The sequence below is a fragment of the Halichoerus grypus genome, chromosome 1 (genome assembly GCF_964656455.1).
Source record: "Halichoerus grypus chromosome 1, mHalGry1.hap1.1, whole genome shotgun sequence".
NCBI classification, from domain to species: domain Eukaryota; kingdom Metazoa; phylum Chordata; class Mammalia; order Carnivora; family Phocidae; genus Halichoerus; species Halichoerus grypus.
Window position 1 is genome coordinate 172,493,098 of NC_135712.1, and position 19,596 is coordinate 172,512,693.

General features: G+C 38.9%; 2 long non-coding RNA genes across 2 annotated transcripts in view; one reads left to right on the top strand and one right to left on the bottom strand.

The window, feature by feature from the left end:
* Positions 1-17,058, bottom strand: part of LOC144380034 (uncharacterized) — a 38,335-nt gene extending 21,277 nt beyond the window's left edge. The window contains exon 1 of the long non-coding RNA XR_013443750.1: positions 16,811-17,058. This is a non-coding gene — a long non-coding RNA (uncharacterized LOC144380034). The remainder of the gene's footprint in view (positions 1-16,810) is intronic.
* The window catches only part of LOC118525052 (uncharacterized), a 457,732-nt gene that overhangs the window by 422,662 nt on the left and 15,474 nt on the right, over positions 1-19,596 (top strand). The gene's annotated exons all lie outside the window — the stretch shown is intronic.

The window sequence follows — 19,596 nt, forward strand, 5'->3', positions numbered from 1 at the left end:
ATAATACATTATTTGTTTCAGAGGTACAGGTCTGTGATTCATCAGTCTTACACAATTCACAGAGCTCACCATATCCCATACCCTCCCCAATGTCTATCACCCAGGCACCCCATCCCTCCCACCCCCCACCACTCCAGCAAACCTCAATTGTTTCCTGAGATTAAGAATTCCTCATATCAGTGAGACCATATGATACTTGTCTTTCTCTGATTGACTTATTTTGCTCAGCATAATACCCTCCAGTTCCAACCACGTCATTACAAATGGCAAGATTTCATTCCTTTTGATGGCTGCATAATATTCCATTGTATATATATACCACATCTTCTTTATCCATTCATCTGTCCATGGACATCTTGGCTCTTTCCACAGTTTGGCTATTCTGGACATTGTTGCTATAAACATTGGGGTGCATGTACCCCTTTGGATCACTACATTTGTATCTTTGGGGTAAATACCCAGTAGTGCAATTGCTGGATCATATGGTAGCTCTATTTTCAACTTTTTAAGGAAGCTCCATACTATTTTCCAGAGTGGCTGCACCAGCTTGCATTCCCACCAACAGTGTAGGAGGGTTCCCCTTTCTCTGTATCCCCGCCAACATCTGTCATTTGCTGACTTGTTAATTTTAGCCATTCTGACTGGTGTGACGTGGTATCTCATTGAGGTTTTGATTTGGATTTCCCTGATGCCGAGTGATGGTGAGCACTTTTTCATGTGTCTGTTGGCCATTTGGTTGTCTTCTTTGGAAAAATGTCTGTTCATGTCTTCTGCCCATTTCTTGATTGGATTCTTTGTTCTTTGGGTGTTGAGTTTGATAAGTTCTTTACAGATTTTGGATACTAGCCCTTTATTTGATATGTGATTTACAAATATCTTCTCCCATTCTGTCGGTTGTCTTTTGGTTTTGTTGACTGTTTCTTTTGCTGTGCAAAAGCTTTTTATCTTGATGAAGTCCCAATAGTTCATTTTTGCCCTTACTTCCCTTGTCTTTGGCGATGTTTCTAGGAAGAAGTTGCTGTGGCTGAGGTCGAAGACGTTGCTGCCTGTGTTCTCCTTTAGGATTTTGATGGACTCCTGTCTCACACTGAGGTCTTTCAACCATTTTTTGAGTCTATTTTTGTGTGTGGTGTAAGGATATGGTCCAGTTTCATTCTTCTGCATGTGGCTGTCCAATTTTCCCAACACCATTTGTTGAAGAGACTGTCTTTTTTCCATTGGACATTCTTTCATGCTTTGTCGAAGATTAGTTGACCACAGAATTGAGGGTCCATTTCTGGGCTCACTGTTCTGTTCCTTTGATCTATGTGTCTGTTTTTGTGCCAGTACCATACTGTCTTGATGATGACAGCTTTGTAATAGAGCTTGAAGTCCAGAATTTTGATGCCACCAGCTTTGCTTTTCTTTTTTTCTTTTTTTAAAGATTTTATTTATTTGACAGAGAGAGATAACAAGAGCAGGAACACAAGCAAGGGGAGTGGGAGAAGGAGAAGCAGGCTTCCCGCAGAGCAGGGAGCCCGATGTGGGGCTCGATCCCAGGATCCTGGGATCATGACCTGAGCCAAAGGCAGACACTTAATGACTGAGCCACCCACGCACCCCAGCTTTGCTTTTCTTTTTCAACATTCCTCTGACTCTTCGGGGTCTTTTCTAGTTCCATAAAAATTTTAGGATTATTTGTTCCATTTCTTTGAAAAAAGTGGATGGTATTTTGATAGGGATTGCATTAAATGTGTAGATTGCTCTAGGTAGCATTGACATCTTCACAATATTTGTTCTTCCAATCCATGAGCATGGAATGTTTTTCCTTTTTTTGTGTCTTCCTCAATTTCTTTTATGAGTATTTTATAGTTTTCTGAGTACAGATTCTTTGCCTCTTTGGTTAGATTTATTCCTAAGTATCTTATGGTCTTCGGTGCAGTTGTAAATGGGATCGACTCCTTAATTTCTCTTTCTTCTGTCTTGTTGTTGGTGTATAGGAATGCCACTGATTTCTGTGCATTGATTTTATATCCTGCCACTTTTCTGAATTCCTATATGAGTTCTAGCAGTTTTGGGGTGGAGTCTTTTGGGTTTTCCACATAAAGTATCATATCATCTGCAAAGAGTGAGAGTTTGACTTCTTCTTTGCTGATTCGGTTGCCTTTTATTTCTTTTTGTTGTCTGATTGTTGTGGCTAGGACTTCCAATACTATGTTGAATAGCAGTGCTGATAGTGGACATCCCTGCCATGTTCCTGACCTTAGGGGGAAGCTCTCAGTTTTTCCCCATTGAGAATGATATTCGCTGTGGGTTTTTCATAGATGGCTTTTATGATAATTGAGGTATGTACCCTCTATCTCTATACTCTGAAGAGTTTTGATCAAGAAAGGATGCTGTACTTTGTCAAATGCTTTTCTGCATCTATTGAGAGGATCATATGGTTCTTGTTCTTTCTTTTATTAATGTATTGTATCACACTGATTGATTTGTGGATGTTGAACCAACCTTGCAGTGCAGGAATAAATCCCACTTGGTCATGGTGAATAATCCTTTTAATGTACTGTTGGATCCTATTGGCTAGTATTTTGGTGAGAATTTTTACATCCATGTTCATCAGGGATATTGGTCTGTAATTCTCCTTTTTGATGGGGTCTTTGTCTGGTTTTGGGATCAAGGTAATGGTGGCCTCATAAAACGAGTTTGGAAGTTTTCCTTCCATTTCTATTTTTTGGAACAGTTTCAGAAGAATACGTATTAATTCTTCTTTAAATATTTGGTAGACTTCCCATGGGAAGCCATCTGGCCCTGGGCTCTTGTTTTTTGGGAGTTTTTTTATTACTGCTTCAATTTCCTTAGTGGTTATGGGTCTGTTCAGGTTTTCTATTTCCTCCTGGTTCAGTTTTGGTAGTTGATACATCTCTGGGAATGCATCCATTTCTTCCAGATTATCTAATTTGCTGGCATATAGTTGCTCATAATATGTTCTTATAATTGTTTGTATTTCTTTGGTGTTGGTTGTGATCTCTCCTCTTTCATTCATGATTTTATTTATTTGGGTCCTTTCTCTTTTCTTTTTGATAAGTCTGACCAGGGGTTTATCAATCTTATTAATTCTTTCAAGTAAACAGTTCCTGGTTTTGTTGATCTGTTCTACTGTTCGTTTGGTTTCTCTTTCATTGATTTCTGCTCTGATCTTTATTATTTCTCTTCTCCTACTGGGTTTAGGCTTTACTTGCTGTTCTTTCTCCAGCTCCTTTAGGTGTAGGGTTAGGTTGTATATTTGAGACCTTTCTTGTTTCCTGATCTATATTCCCTTTTCTGAAATGATTGTCTTTATGTGTAGGAGGAATCTCCATTATCTTTTCTGGTAATGGTCCCATCTTTGTGGCCCTGAGGGTGTGCATATACTTCAGGCAAAACCCGTCATAACCCCTCCCCTCCACAGCTACAGTGATTAGTCCAGGCTGTGGGCATATGAAACAAGTGAGCCCATTACAGTCCTTCCACAGATTTTTTTTTTTTTTCAATTTGAAGCTAAAGAGGAAGGTTCTTTGCTTTTGTGGTAACAGCTGTTAGGGTACGAGTGCAGAGCTGCCTACAGCCTTGAAGAAAACAGATCAGCAATCAGCAATAGTAAAGAGTGATGCTATAATAGAAATTAAAATGTATAGAATCAATATTGGCAGCATTCAAAGCCTTAATCTTAGTAGTTCCTGAAGCCAGCTCTTCCTTTGCCCATCCCATGAATTTGTTATATAGTAAATAGATATGTCTTCATTTCTTGGAATAGAGACTCTGGTATCAGCTCTGACATGTAACGAGTTTGGGAGACATATTCCCAACAAGAAAAAGCTGGGGAAACTGATAATAAGTTACTTTCTTGAAAATACTGAGGGTCACAGACTTTGGGATACCCACATTTCCATGAGCATTACTTCCAGGAACCCCACTAGATGTTCATGATGCAGATCCCAAAAAGATCTACTCATGGCTCTGGCAGGGGCAAGGGAAAGTAATCATTGTAAAATTCACCCAGAGCCTTCCCCACAACAAAGATCTACTCTCACAGAAAAAAGACTTCACTGGAGGCTTATCTGAGTAAGGGAAAGGGCATTCTTCTAATTCTGGTCCCTTAAGCCTTCCTGTCTTATTTCAGGGGATTAAAAAAAAGAGAGAGAGAGACTCAGCAGGGGTCAGAGCTTCAAGGAAATAGATTGAGAATTCTATAAGCAGGGAAAGGAAAAGGAGGCGGCTGAGGGAGGGGGGAAGTTATACCACTGGAGAAATACTTGTGAAGGTCAAAACCTCATGATTCAGGCCCACTAAAACACTGAGATTTAATCAGACTGTAAGTCTCCCTTTTCCCTACCCCCAGCACTATACCAACAGAGCCTCAGTATAACAACAGGGGATTACAGCAGAAAGAGCTACAAAATACAGACTCTATGTAAGGAAGTGTACTTGAGGAAACCCAAAATCTAGAGGGGAGACAAAAACAAGAATACTAGAGGAATCTGAAGCTTCTGCCACCCATAGCTACACCATTCAACACAGTCCCAGCCTTATTACCATAAATCCTTATGACAAAGTCCTCTTTACCTCAAATTCCATTATGTGGTACAGCAAATGCTTGGTTTCAACAAAAAATTACAAAGCATGCCAAAGGCAACAAAGAAAGATAGTCTGAAGAGACAAAGCAGTTGTTAGAAATAGGCTCAGATATGACATAGATGTAGGAATTAGTACAAGGGGTATTTAAAGTAACTGTGATTAATAGGAGCTTTAATGGAAATTGTAGAAAATGTGCAAGAAGATGGGTAGCGTAGATTGAAACTCTAAGAGATCCATAGAAAATGCTAGAAATAAAAAACAATCAGAAATGAATGTCTTCAATGGGTTCATTAGCAGACTTAACCCATTTGAGGTAATAAATCATGAGTTTGAAGATAAATCAACAGAAACCAAATTGAAAGGAATAGAGAAAAATTAACAAAAAAAATAGAGAACATCCAAGAACTGTGGGAAATTTCAAAAAGTGTAATAAACATGTAATTGGGATGTCACAAGAAGAGAGAGGAAGTAGAAGAAATATTTGGCTATAATGACTGAGAAGTGTCCAAAAATTAATAACAAACACCAGACCACATATCTCAGAAGTTAAGAAAACACCAAATAAGACAAATGACAAAAAACCACATCTAGGTATATCCTATTCAAACTGCAGAAAACAGCAAAGAGAAAATCTTGAAAAAAGCCAGGGGAACAAAACACCTTAACTGTAGAAGAATAAGGATAAGAATTAAAGCATACTCCTTGTTAGAAATCATTCAGGAGTGTGGAGTGAAATATTAACTGTAAAAGAGAGCACCCCCTCCCCCCAATAACTTACAGTTTTATATCCAGCGAAATCAACCCTTCCAAAATAAAAAGGTAGAGACTTTCTTAGACAAACAAAAACAGGGAATTTATCACCAGCATACCTGCCCTGAAGGAAATCTCAGGAGGACCCTGGGCTCACCTCTTGCCACATGGCCACCTAGAGAACCCAAATGGGCATAAATAACCCAGAAAGCAACCCGAAAACTAGCAGAACAGACTCTCTGCAGCCCAACGTAGACAAGAGGCCACAGCCAAGTGGATCCACCCCCCTGATCACTCTTGGCAAGATCCCATAAAAACAGTGTCACAGGCCTGGCAGTATGCAAGCAGCCCAGAAAAGGCCCAGCACCACTCCAAAGTGAGTCCTGCTCCAGGGAGAGGGGAAGATAACCACATGCCAGTCTGACTGCGACCCCAGCAGTGGGCTGGGGCAGGCAGCCAATCTGACTGCAGGCCCCACCCACCAACTAAAGTTTCTCAGGGGATAACACAGGGAAAGTGCCCTGCAGTTTGGTGGTACTTCATCTCTGCCAAACACCTGGTCTGACTCAACTCAAGCCCAAGGTAGCCCCGGACTGGCCCACTAACACTACAGGCACCAGACTCTGCCCACAACAGGCAGGGAGTCATCATAGGCTGGACTGGAGGCAAACACAGCTCTGCCACAATGGTAGGACACCCCTAGAGCAACACACATAGGAGACACCCCTGAAGCACCATTTTCTGGTGAAAAGGAGACAATGCACTGCAGGACCTCTTCTTCATAAAGCCACTACTTACAAGCGCGGGAGATGTCGCTGACTTTCCTAACACATAGAAACAGACACAACAATAGACAAAATTAGGAGACAGAGGAGTATGTCCCAAATGAAAGAGCATAACAAAATCAGAGCAAGAGACCTAAACAAAATGGAGATAAGTAATATGTCTGATAGAGAATTTAAAGTAATGCTGATAAAGATACTCATTGGACTTGAGAAAAGAGTGCAGAACCTCCATGAGACCCTCCACCAAGAGATAAGAGATGTTAAAAAGAACCAATTAGAGATATTGGACTCACTAAATGTAAATAAAAATAGACCACCTGGAATAAATAGCAAACAAGAGGAAGTAGCAGAATTGATCAGCAACCTGGAGGACAGAGTAGTGGAGAATAATCAAGCTAAGCAGATGAGAGGGGAAAAAAATACCCAAAATGAGAATAGACCCAGGGAACTCAGCAACACTGTCAAGCATAACAATTGGATGATAGGGATCCCAGAAGGAGAAGAGTGAGAAAAAGGGGCAGAAGATTTGTCTGAAGAAATAGTAGCTGAAAACTTCCTGAATGTGGGGAAGGAAAGAGAAATCCGGATCCAGGAGGCACAGAGAGTCCGCAATAAAACCAACCCAAAGAGATCTGCACCAAGACACGAAGTAAATAAGATGGCCAAAAATAGTAATAGAGAATTTTAAAAGCAGCATGAGAAAAGAAAGCAGTTACATACAAGGGAAACCCCATATGGCTGTCAGTGGGTTTTTCAGCAGAAACTGTGCAGGCCAGAAGAGAGTGGCATGATAAATTCCAAGTGGTAAAAGGAAAAAATCTACAGCCAAGAATACTCTATCCAGCAAGGCTTTCATTCAGAATAGAAAGATAGAGTTTCGCAGAAAAAACAAAAGTTAAAAGCAAAACTAGCCACGTCCCTGTCACACATGATGCCATTGGCCTGTGGGTCCCAAATCCACAGTCCAGCCACCCTCCTGCCCAAGTCAGTGTGCACTGCCTGCCACCTGCTCAATGCCAAGTCAACACATCTTCACCTGAGATTGCCAAAGGCTCAAACTGACACTCTTCCCCTCAAATTCCAGCCCCTGTGCTCAAGTTTATGCACAAAAGTGGGCATAATTATAACAGCAAAATGAAGCAACCCAAACAGTGACATTAATTCTGTGGAATATATAATGGAAAAAAGGAGTGTGCTAGGCTGAGAACATCTTCAACAAGCACATCAAAGAACAATACATGCAACATGATTCTGGTTAGTAAAAGAAACAAATCGGGGAAAAATAAAACAAGATGAAATCAGAGAGGGAGACAAACCATAAGAGACTCTTAAGCATAGGAAACAAACTGAGGGTTGCTGGGGGCAAGGGGTGTGGGGGAATGGGATAGCTGGGTGATGGGTGTTAAAGAGGGCACATGATAGTGAGCACTGGGTGTTATATGCAACTGATGATATCACTGAACTCTACCTCTGAAACTAATAATACACTATATGTTAATTAATTGAATTTAAATAAAAAAGGAACCCCCCCAAAAGAAGAAATTTTTTTTTAATTATTCAGACAAAAAGAAAACAAAATGTCAAAAACTTGGATCTATATAAAGAAAGAACTTTAGAGAAGGAATAACTAAAACTAAAACAAAATCTTGTATTTTTCTTATTCTTATCTAAAAGATAACTATTTAAAGAAAGAATAGTAATATTGTTTTGGTGATTATAGCCTTTGGTTCAGTGAAATGAATGATGACAATATCACTCAGGACAAGAGGGTCTATTTGGGAATATCATGTTATAAGTTACCTGAACTGTAAAAAAGAGTATAGTGTTATTTGAAGGTGAACTTAGATTAGTTTAAAAGTATATTTTTTTAATGGATACAGAGCTTCAGTTTGGGAACATGCAAAAGTTCTGGAGATAGTGATGGTGGTTACTCCACATTGTGGATATACCTAATATCACTGAACTTTACACCTAAAAATGATTAAAATGTTAAATTTTGTTTAGTGTAATTTACCAAAATAAAAAATTATAAAATATATGTTGTAAACTCTAGGCCATCACCAAAAATGCTTTTTAAAAAATATAATTGATCTTCTAAATGATTAATAAAATGGAATCATATAAAATGCTCAGTTAAAACTAGGGAAGGCAGAAAAACAGGAGAGAAAGTATCAAAGAACAAATACAATGAATAGACAATAGTTACATACATAGTAGAAATTATATCAATGATCATTTTAAATATGAATGGTCTAAATGCACCAATTAAAAGACAGAGACTGTTAGAGTGGATTAAAACAGAACAAAACAAAACAAACAAACAAAAAAGACCCAACGCTATGTTGTCTACAAAAATACACTTAAACGCTTTAAGGACTTAAATAGGTTAAAAGTAAAGGAATATACCACGCCAATACTAATTTTTAAAAGCTGAAATAGCTATATTAATTTCAAACGAAGCAGATTTTGGAACAAGAAAGATTATCAGGGACAAAGAGGGGCATTATATAATGACAAAGGATTCAGTTCTCCAAGCAGATTTAACAATTCTCACTGTATATGTATGTAATTGGAGTGTCAAAATACATGAAGCAAAACAGAACTGAAGGGAGAAATAGACAATTCCATTATTATAGTGGACACTTCAACACTCTTCTGTCAGAAATTGATAGGTCAAGTAGGCGGAAAATCAGTAAGGATATAGATGACCTGACTAGCACTATCAATCAACTTATCTAATTGACATCTATAAAATACTCCATTCAACGACAGCAGGATACACATTCTATCCAGACTTACATGGAACTTTCACCAAGAAAAACCACAATCTGGACTATAAAATGCACCTGAACAAATTTACACAAATATACAAAGTATGTTCTCAGACCACAATGGAAATAAACTAGAAATCAATAATAGAGGCTTAACTGGGAAATTCCTAAATGTCTTAATAATTAAACAACACACTTCAAAATAACACACACATCAAAGAAAAAATATCAAGAAAAATGTGAAAGTATTTTGAACCAGATGAAAATGAAAATATAACCCGCCAAATTATAGATGCAGCATAGCAGAACTTAAAGAGAAATTTACAGCATAAAATACATATATTAGAAAAGAAGAAAGATCTATAATCAATAACCTAAGCTTCCACTTTAGGGAACTGAGAAAGAAGAATAATTACTCCCAAACATGGAATAGAAAAGAAATAATAAAAATTAGAGGAAAAATCAATAACATTGAAAATAAAAATAATAGAGAAAATTAACAAAACCAGAAGCTGGTTCTTTGAAAAGAGAATATCTTAAGATAGATCAGATTGTTTTATGTTACTTGCAACCAAAAGCTCTCATTAATCTGTACCACAGTTATCTCCAGCTTCTAAATGTTTATCAGTTTTTCCCTTTTCCACCCGTTGCTCTCCACCCTTTGCAGAGGACATTTTTCTAATAAGTATATTTACACTATGGCATTCATGAGATATTATGTTAATCATCCTAGGACTATTGTACATTGCTGTTTCAGCAGCACCTGGTATGATGAAGGTGCTCAATAAATATTGGTTTCAATGATAAGTAAATTACATACATTTTAAACAGGAGCTACCAGAAGTGGTAAGATCATCTTTAATGCTAGAAATTTGGAAACTGCAGAGTCTAGATTGGGGAAGTTGCATGTGGCAGATGTCCTTCAACCCAGATTACATATATTGGGTCACCTCCTGAGACCAGCTCTCCAAAACTAGATTCGCAGTCTCATCTTCATGATTAATATTTGCTCTTTCCTCTCTAATTCCAGGCTGGAGATGACATTTAATATCATTTGTGGTAAGCAAATGGATAATATACTTGCCAACTAAGTCTGTTCAAGCCAGGGTTGTATGTATGAGAACAAGAAGGACATGGTTAGCTTTTACCCATCTAGTGCACCACTGCAAACAGACAAAAAAATACCTCTATCTACTGGCCAGGGAGAGTGCTACTGCTATTTTAGGTAGAGATGGTCAGCTTTAATTAGTGTTAGAGGCCTATCTAAATTATGAAATTTAGCTCAGAAAACCGTAATGGTTTCTGTTCCCTTATTCTGTCTAATGGTGTGACCTTGTTACTGGTCTTAGATGCTTTTTTGTTATTTGTTTAATTGGATATATAAGTGGTAAATCTACTGTTCTATTATAGAAATGGTTCACAGTAGTTCTCTTTATAGGAAGATCAACTTAGAAAATTGGCTATCAAACCTAGGGCCCATCTGTTGTCTTTGAATGGTAATTATAGAGTATCTGGTGGTATTAATTAATGAAGATGGCATTAATATAGGAGAGCAACAAATTTTTCCCTTAAGATAGTATAGTTCCTGAGCTTTTGTTCTCTGTAACCAAATAATTTCAGAGTGTCTTTGAAAAGTTCTTTGTCTTTCACTATTAATGGTAGAGGGTTAAATATAAGAAATAGTTTCCTACTATATGAACTACTAATTGCTAAATTTACATAGTTTTTTAAAAATGTGAAATGCTATATTGTCAAAACTGCATTTATAATTTAAAAAAATCCACACTGCTTTGTTATCATGCATTGGTAAAGTATATAAAACTGCAAGAAATCTCATTTTTAGTCTAGAAAACAAATAGCTGTCATTTATTAATTAACTCCTATGTGCATAGTACTGTATTAATGCTCTACTCAGAGTACTCTTAATTCTCATGACAGTGCTATAAGTAAGTACTATTGCCTCAATTTAACATATGTATAAATCTATTTTGAAACATTAAGTTCCTTGTCTAAGGTAGTAAGCTGAGATCAAATCTGGGCATACTAAAAGTCATCCCATTTCAAATATAATGCTTCTACAGAACTTCAGATCCAATGAACTTAGGTTCATTAAGCACCTACCATGTGCCAGGCCCCAAAGTCAATGCTGGGGCTACAGCAATTAATAGCACAGAGACCTTGCCCCAGGGCTTATATTCATTGTTTCCTTAATGTTCTATTTAAATTCAATTTAATTAACATATACTGTATTTTTAGTTTCAGAGGTAGAATTCAGTGATTCATCAGTTGCATACAACACCTAGTGCTCACTTCAAGTGCCCTCCTTAATGCCCATCACCCAGGTACCCCATCCCCCCACCACCTCCCCTCCAGCAACCCTCAGTTTGTTCCCTATAGTTAAGAGTCTCTTATGGTTTGTCTCTCTCTCTGTTTCCATCTTGTTTTATTTTTCCTTCCCTTCCCCTATGTTCATCTGTTGTTTCTTAAATTCCACATATGAGTGAAATCATATGGTATTTGTCTTTCTCTGACTGACATTTCGCTTAGCATAATACCCTCTAGTTCCATCCACTTGTTGCAAATGGCAAGATTTCATTCTTTTTGATGGCTGAGTAATAATATGCGTGTGTGTGCGCGCGCGTGTGTTTAGCTGCTTATACTCCTTATTTCCTATTACCAAATGGAAATAGACTTTTCAACTCCTTTGCCTTTATCCATTCACCTGTCAGTGGACATCTGGGCTCTTTCCATGTTTTAGCTATTGTGGACATTCTTACACTGTTGGTGGGAATGCAAACTGGTGCAGCCTCTCTGGAAAATAGTATGGAGGTGTCTCAAATAGATGAAAATGAAGATACCCTATGACCCAGCAATTGCACTACTGGGTATTTATCCAAAGGATAGAAACATAGTGATTAGAAGGGGCACATGCACCCAATGTTTATAGCAGCAATGCCACAATAACACAGCGCTTATATTTTAATGGAGATTTTTAAAAATTTACCCACTGAACAATTCAGGAGACCAGAGGAGCAAGAAGCACTCAGAACTAAGTACAGAAAGGAGAGACTCTGTTTACATTGCATTGTTCTTCCCTCTTCCCCAGATAGCTTTCTTTTTCATGTGGCATAAAAATTTGGGAAGTTACATATAAGAAAAGGCAAAGGAGTTGAAAAGTCCGTTTCTATTCGGTAATAGGAAATAAGGAGTACAAGCTGCCAAATGGTTTCCCTTAGCTGTTCTCATCCCCCTGCCAATATGAATTTGAGCTCTTTCATTAATGTAGTATCTGTTAGTAGACAAGTCTTGGTCTTTGTGGTATAGAAAAATTTGTAGTGTAAAATTTTGAGAAATAGTTTGGAATTCTCAGTCTCTGCAAAACGGATATGTTCCATCACTAAATTGGAATAATTGCTGGGTTTTTGCAATTTCCAGAAAATATAACTTAATGGATAAAATTTTCTCAATTTTAAGCTTTTCTTTGCCAAAATTTTTCAGCCTTTCTGCACCTGCTACTGCTCATCTGCTGGTGAGTGGTAGCTGATAACAAATCAAATGAATAAGTAGCAAGCAAAAGTTAATGCAAACAGCCAATCACTCTTAATTCAACAGCATGTTTTTTATGGATGTGTGTTTGTAGTTATGATTTTATATTGTGACATACAATAGAGCCATATTTTCTGCCTGAAATTGTTCCTCGAATTAAATGTATCAATATTTCATGGTGTTCTATGAAGTATATAATAACTTCCAAGCATTCTGTCATTACGAACTTTTTAAAAAAGATCATGAAAGTATTGTTTTTGTGGATTGTAAGACAGATGAAAATCACACCCTCTGGCATATATACCCTAGTAACTCTCAACCTCAGCTTAGTCAAACTGCCAGGAGAAGGAGGGGCAGAGTTGGGCCTCTCATCTCACATTCCCAGCACCATCTATATGGTGAAAGCATGAGGGAATACTGAGCCCTCCCAAGAGAGGAGGAATGGTTCGAGTAGGGTGCTCACTGGGCCATATTTTACTAGTGAGCAGGTGTCTTAGCTTGGACTGCTATATAGCAGAATACCATAGACTCAGTGGCTTAAACAGCAGACATTTATGTCTCAGAATATTGAAGGCTGAAAAGTCCAAGATAAAGGTGCCAGCTGATTTGGTCACTGGTGAGGCCTTGCTTCCTGGCTTGCAGACAGCTGTCTCTTCTTGTTGGGTCCTCAAATTGCAGATAGATAGAAAGTTCACTACTCCCTTCTTATAAAGACATTAATCCCATCATGAAAACCTTACCTTCATGACTTCATCTAACTCTAGTTATCTCCCAAAGGCCCCATTTCTAAATACCATCATTTTGGGGTTAGGGCTTCAAAAAATGAATCTGGGGGCATGCAATTCAAACCATAGCAGCACAGTACCTTTACCTTGTCAGGAAAGCAATGGTGCCCCACTTCACTCTTCAATTTCTGTCCCCATTCTGTGAGGACACTCTTCCCACCACTTTTTAACTTCTTCCTTATGATAAAGATCAGAAGCTTAAGTTCAAGGGCTAGGCCATATGTTTATGTTCCAATTTGGCTTTACCAAAAAGGTCACCCATAGGAATTCAGTGTTTGCCACATGACTACTAAGCTCTTACCTTATCCCCGTTCTATGAATTATTCTTCCTCAGATACAAGCTTCTTGTATTGACAGCCTAAAGAGAAAGAGGTAGCAAGGCAAGACACAGCTCCCAGAATTGTCAACAGTAACCATTCACTTTCTTTCCTACCAGAGCATATTACATAGTTATGCACCAGGCTGTACCTCCAACCTCAATTCAGCTGCTTCTGTGCTCTGTGCTCTGTGCTCTAGCAAATGTTACCAGTGACCTCCTAATTATTCAGTTTAGTAGGCTGCTTAGTCCTCTATATTATTTGAACTTTCTAGGTCATTTAGTATAGTGGACCACTCCCTCTATTAAACATCTGCTCCTTTCTTAATCTCCAACACAACCTTATCCCTAGCATCCTCCTACTTTTATGACTACTAACATTTGTATACTGATTCCTCTTTATATTCCCTTTATAAAAAATTTTTATTTTATTATGTTATGTTATATTCCCTTTTAAGACATTGCCCATAATTCCTATCTCTGCTCATTTCACCTGCTCCCTCTCTGTGCTCTTACCCAACCCCACACATTCATCTGTCACCTGTACACTAGTGGTTCCCAAACCACATCAGCAGGCCAGGTGTGTCCTTGAAGCTGCAGGCCATTTTCCCACTTATCTACTAGTTTTCCCAACTGGATGTCCCACAGATACTCTAAAGTGAACACTCCCCAAATGGAACCTTTCGACAATTTACCTACCTTCCCCTAGATTCCTTCTCTTACATTCTCAATTATGATGATGATATTAATGAAGATTAAGGAAGAGAAGAAGAAAGCAAATTATTATAAACACTGTCCTCTAGTTCTAAGTGCTTTATGTTTGTTAAATCAATGAGTCCTTACATCCATTCTATGAGGTAAATGCTATTACTATCTCCATTTTGAAGATAAAGAAATGGAGACAGAGACAGAGAGAGAGAAATTTGCCTAAAGGTACTTAGCCGGTACTGGCAGTGTCAGGATTCGAACCCAGAGGGAGTGACTCTCAATACCACCCTGAATACTACTTCTCCCTATGTCAAGATATGACACTGCCACCCATCCAGTCACCTGAGGATGAACTTAGATGCCTCCCTCTTCCTTAATATACCATCAGCCACCCCCAAGGATCTTTACTTATGTGCTCAGCAGAGAGGGTTGTGGAGAAGGGAGAGAAAGGCCTTTCCGTTGTGCTAGAGTTCTACAATATGGTAAATCTATGAACAAGCATTAAAAATCACTCTTAAGTTTTTTAAATGTTCATATCCCAGTCTGAGATTTCATGTCCTATTTCTGAATATTGTTCAAACATTTACTCTACACAGCATGACCGATATAGGAAATGACATGAAAATAGTGCTTCGGTTAACAGAGTAGAATTCAGATTGTGTGCTTATGTAAAGTGAGATGAGTTATTCTCCTTCCAAGAAGCATTTTTCCTTAGCTCAGAACACAGAACAAAGTATGGGGCTCTTTGGCAGGGTCTTCAGATTCCATCACAGGTAGATTCAGTACAGTAGGATTGTAATATAGATAACATTGCCTCATTAATAATATTTTTTGGTCCATGGATAATGGATCCCAGGAAGAGCTTATTTTGAACTAAAATGTCCTCTGTATGAACAGTGTTCAGTATACATCATAATTTTCAAAACTGAATATTGAGAGCATGTTATAGATGTTGATTCTGCTAAGTAAATGTTATAGATAGGGAGGCAAAAGTGATTTTTTATTTGAAAGTTAGGATTTTAGTAGAGACTATTTCATAAAATTTCCCCCAATATTTGAGTAACATAAACTAACATAATTATTCTCTTATAACCTGAGCTATTTCCCATCCAAGAAATATTTGTTGAGCAAAGGTGCTATACCAGGTATGAACACAGAAGTAGTGGGACAAACATGAACTTTTCCTTCAAAATGCTGGAAGATAGAGTTAAAAGGAAGCAGAAGAATCAAATAATTATAAGTCATTAAAGGATATATGAAGGAAACAAAAAACAAGCCTAATATAAAACATAATTCAAGGGGCACCTGGGTGGATCAGTTGTTAAGCATCTGCCTTGGGCTCAGGTCATGATTCCAGGGTCCTGGGATCGAGTCCCACGTTGGGCCCCCTGCTCTGCAGGAAACCTGCTTCTCCCTCTCCCTCTCCCACTCCCCCTGCTTGTGTTCCCTCTCTCACTGTGTCTCTCTCTGTCAAATAAATAAGTAAAAATCTTTAAAAAATATATATAATTCACAGGATCTTTCTAAGAGCAATCAAGGAATACTTCTCTGAGGAGGTGACATGCAAACTCATTCCCGAAGGTTGAAAAGATATATTAACATTCATCCCCCCACATCCATCCACCATACCTCGGCCCTAGAAGGGGGACGAAATACTTGTCTTCTCTTTGCTCTATCCCCTTCCGTATTTATCTTCCTAGTTCCGTTTGTTATTCATAATGCATTTCCCAGCAATGGATAAAGTCATTCCAAAACCGTAGGCCAAGTTCTGTTCACCAAAGTGCTCTTGCCACTGCTATCAAAGTGATAGGACCCAATGAAAAAATGGATAATAATCTCAATAGACACTTCTCCAAATAAGATATAAAAATGGGCCCCAGGCACATGAAAGGATGTCCTATCTCATTAGCCATCAGGGAAAGGCGAAACAAAATCACAATGAGATACCACTTCACACCCACCAGGATGGCTTTAATTAAAAAGACATGTAGGAGGGCAGAGCAAGATGGCGGAGGAGTAGGAGACCTGGATTTCGTCTGGTCTCAGGAATTCAGCTGGATAGGGATCAAACCATTCTGAACACCTACAAACTCAACAGGAGATCGAAGAAAAGAATAGCAACAACTCTCTGAACAGAAAAGCGACCACTTTCTGGAAGGTAGGAGGTGCGGAGAAGTGAATCTGAGGCGATATTCAGGAGGATAGACGGCAAGGGAGGGGCCTCCGTCGGCCGCTTCTGGCAAGTGATAGAGCAGCGGAGCACAAAATCAGAACTTTTAGAAATCGGCTCCGCTGAGGGACGTCACTCCAGTGGCTAAGCTGGGGGTGGAACCCTCGCGGGACAGTGTGGTCTCAGGACCCTCGGGGTCACAGAAAGACTGGGAGTACCTGAGTGTGGCAGAGCTCCCAGGTATCGGAGTGGGGAAGCCAGCTGCAGAGACAGAGCCGAGGTGCGGGCTATCAGCTTGGGGTTGCCATAAACCGTGATCCGCGGCACAGTCGGGCCACTGCTCCTCCAGCAGGGACCCAACAAGCGGCAGATCCGGGGAGACTCACCTTCTTCCCCTGGGAGGAGAGGTGTGGGAGCGCACCGCGGGGATCTGCTGGGTTTGGAGACTCCACACGGGGTCGGGTGCCAGAGGTAGAAACACGCGGTCACAGGCCGGGTGAGCATGGAGTGCGGCTGGAGACAGGGGAGACAGGAGTGACTGCTTTTCTCTGGGGGCTCACTGAGGAGTGGGGCCATGAGTTCTCGGCTCCTCCAGGGCAGAGATTGGGAGGCCGCCATTTTCACTCTCCTCCTCCAAAGCTGTACGGAAAGCTTGCAGGGAACAAAAGCTCCTGAGAGCAAACCCAAGCAGAGGCAAGGGCAGGGCAATTCTACCTCCAGCAAAGACATTTGGGAACCATGGCAACAGGCCCCTCCCCCAGAAGATCAGCGAGAACAGCCAGCCAAGACCAAGTTTACCCATCAATGAGAACAGCAGAACTCCAGCGTCAGGGGAATACTGCACATAGAATCCATGGCTTTTTTACCATGATTCTTTAGTCTTTCAAAGTTAATTTTTTTTTTTTAACTTTTTTTTTTTTGAATTTTTCTTTTTCCCTTTTTCAACCAACATCTTATCAATCCCTTTTTTAAAAAACATTTTTATTTTTCATTTTTAGAGTCATATTCTATCCCTTCATAGTAGTTACCCATATTTTTGGCATATATATATATAAGTTGTTCTCTCTTTAAAATTTTGAGATAGTTTCTTCTAACAGATCAAAATATGCCCTAAATCTCTAGTGTATGGTTTTTTTCTACTCTCCTGCCTGATCACATTCTCTCCGTTTTTCTTTTCTTTTCTTTTTTTTTTAAATCCTCTTCTTTCTTCAAACAACTTAACAATTCCTTTTATAAAATTTTTTATAATTTTCATCTTTACAGTCATATTCCATCCCTTCATCATATCAACCCTTATTTTTGTACATATATAAGTTTTTCTTTCTTTAAAATTTTGGGAGGCACTTTCTTCTAACAGAACAAAATACACCCAAAATCTAGTGTGTGGCACTGATCTATGTACCAGCCTGATCATATTTGATCATATTCTGGTTTTTTTGTTTTGTTTTGTTCTGTTTTTGTTTTTATCTTTTTCTTTTTCTTTTTCTTTTTTCTCTCTTTCCTTTTCCCCCTGCTTCAGGTCTTTTCTGATTTGTTTAGAGTATATTTTCTGGGCACGTTGTTACCCTGTTAGCATTTTCTTCTCTCATTAATCTATTCTCCTCTGGACAAAATGACAAGATGGAAGAAATCACCTCAACAAAAAGAACAAGAGGTAGTACCGACTGCCAGGGACCTACTCAATACGGACATTAGTACGATGTCAGATCTAGAGTTCAGAATCAGCACTTTAAAGATACTAGCTGGGCTTGAAAAAAACATGGAAGTTATTAGAGAAACCCTTTCTGGAGAAATAAAAGAACTAAAATCAAACCAAGTCGAAATCAAAAAGGCTATTAATGAGGTGCAATCAAAAAGGGGGGAGCTAACTGCTAGGATAAATGAGGCAGAAGAAAGAATCAGTGAGATAGAAGACCAAATGATGGAAAATAAAGAAGCTGAGAAAAAGAGAGATAAACAACTACTGGATCACGAGGGCAGAATTCAAGAGATAAGCGATACCATAAGATGAAACAACATTAGAATAATTGGGATCCCAGAAGAGGAAGAAAGTGAGAGAGGGGCAGAAGGTATATTGGAGCAAATTATAGCAGAGAACTTCCCTAATTTGGGGAAGGAAACAGGCATCAAAATCCAGAGAAGCCTGGACCCTGCCTATTTTCAGACCACAATGCTTTGAAGCACAGAGAACCCCTCTCAAAATCAATAAAAATAGGTCAACACCCCGACATCTAATAGTAAAACTTACGAGTCTCAGAGACAAAGAGAAAATCCTGAAAGCAGCTCAGGAGAAGAGATATGTAACCTACAATGGTAGAAATATTAGATTGGCAACAGACTTATCCACAGAGACCTGGCAGGCCAGAAAGGACTGGCAGGATATATTCAGAGCACTAAATGAGAAAAATATGCAGCCAAGAATACTATATCCAGTTAGGCTGTCATTGAAAATAGAAGGAGAGATAAAAAGCTCCCAGGACAAACAAAAACTAAAGGAATTTGCAAACACAAAACCAGCCCTACAAGAAATATTGAGAGGGGTCCTCTAAGCAAAGAGAGAGCCTAAAAGCAACATAGACCAGAAAGGAACACAGACAATATACAGTAACAGTCACCTTACAGGCAATACAATGGCACTAAATTCCTATCTTTCAATAGTTACCCTGAATGTAAATGGGCTAAATGCCCCAATCAAAAGACACAGGCTATCAGATTGGATTAAAAAACAAGACCCATCGATATGCTGTCTGCAAGAGACTCATTTTAGACTCAGAGACACCCCCAGATTGAAAGTGAGGGGGTGGAAAACCATTTACCATGGTAATGGACACCAAAAGAAAGCTGGGGTGGCAATCCTTATATCAGACAAAGTAGATTTTAAACCAAAGACTGTAATAAGAGATTAGGAAAGACACTATTTCCTACTTAAAGTGTCTATCCAACAAGAAAATCTAACAACTGTAAATATCTATGCCCCTAACATGGGAGCAGCCAATTATATAAGGCAATTGATAACAAAAGCAAAGAAACACATTGAAAACAATACAATAATAGTGGGTGACTTTAACCCCCCCCCTCACTGAAATGGACAGATCATCTAAGCAAAAGATCAACAAGGAAATAAAGACTTTAAATGACACACTGGACCAAATGGACTTCACAGACATATTCA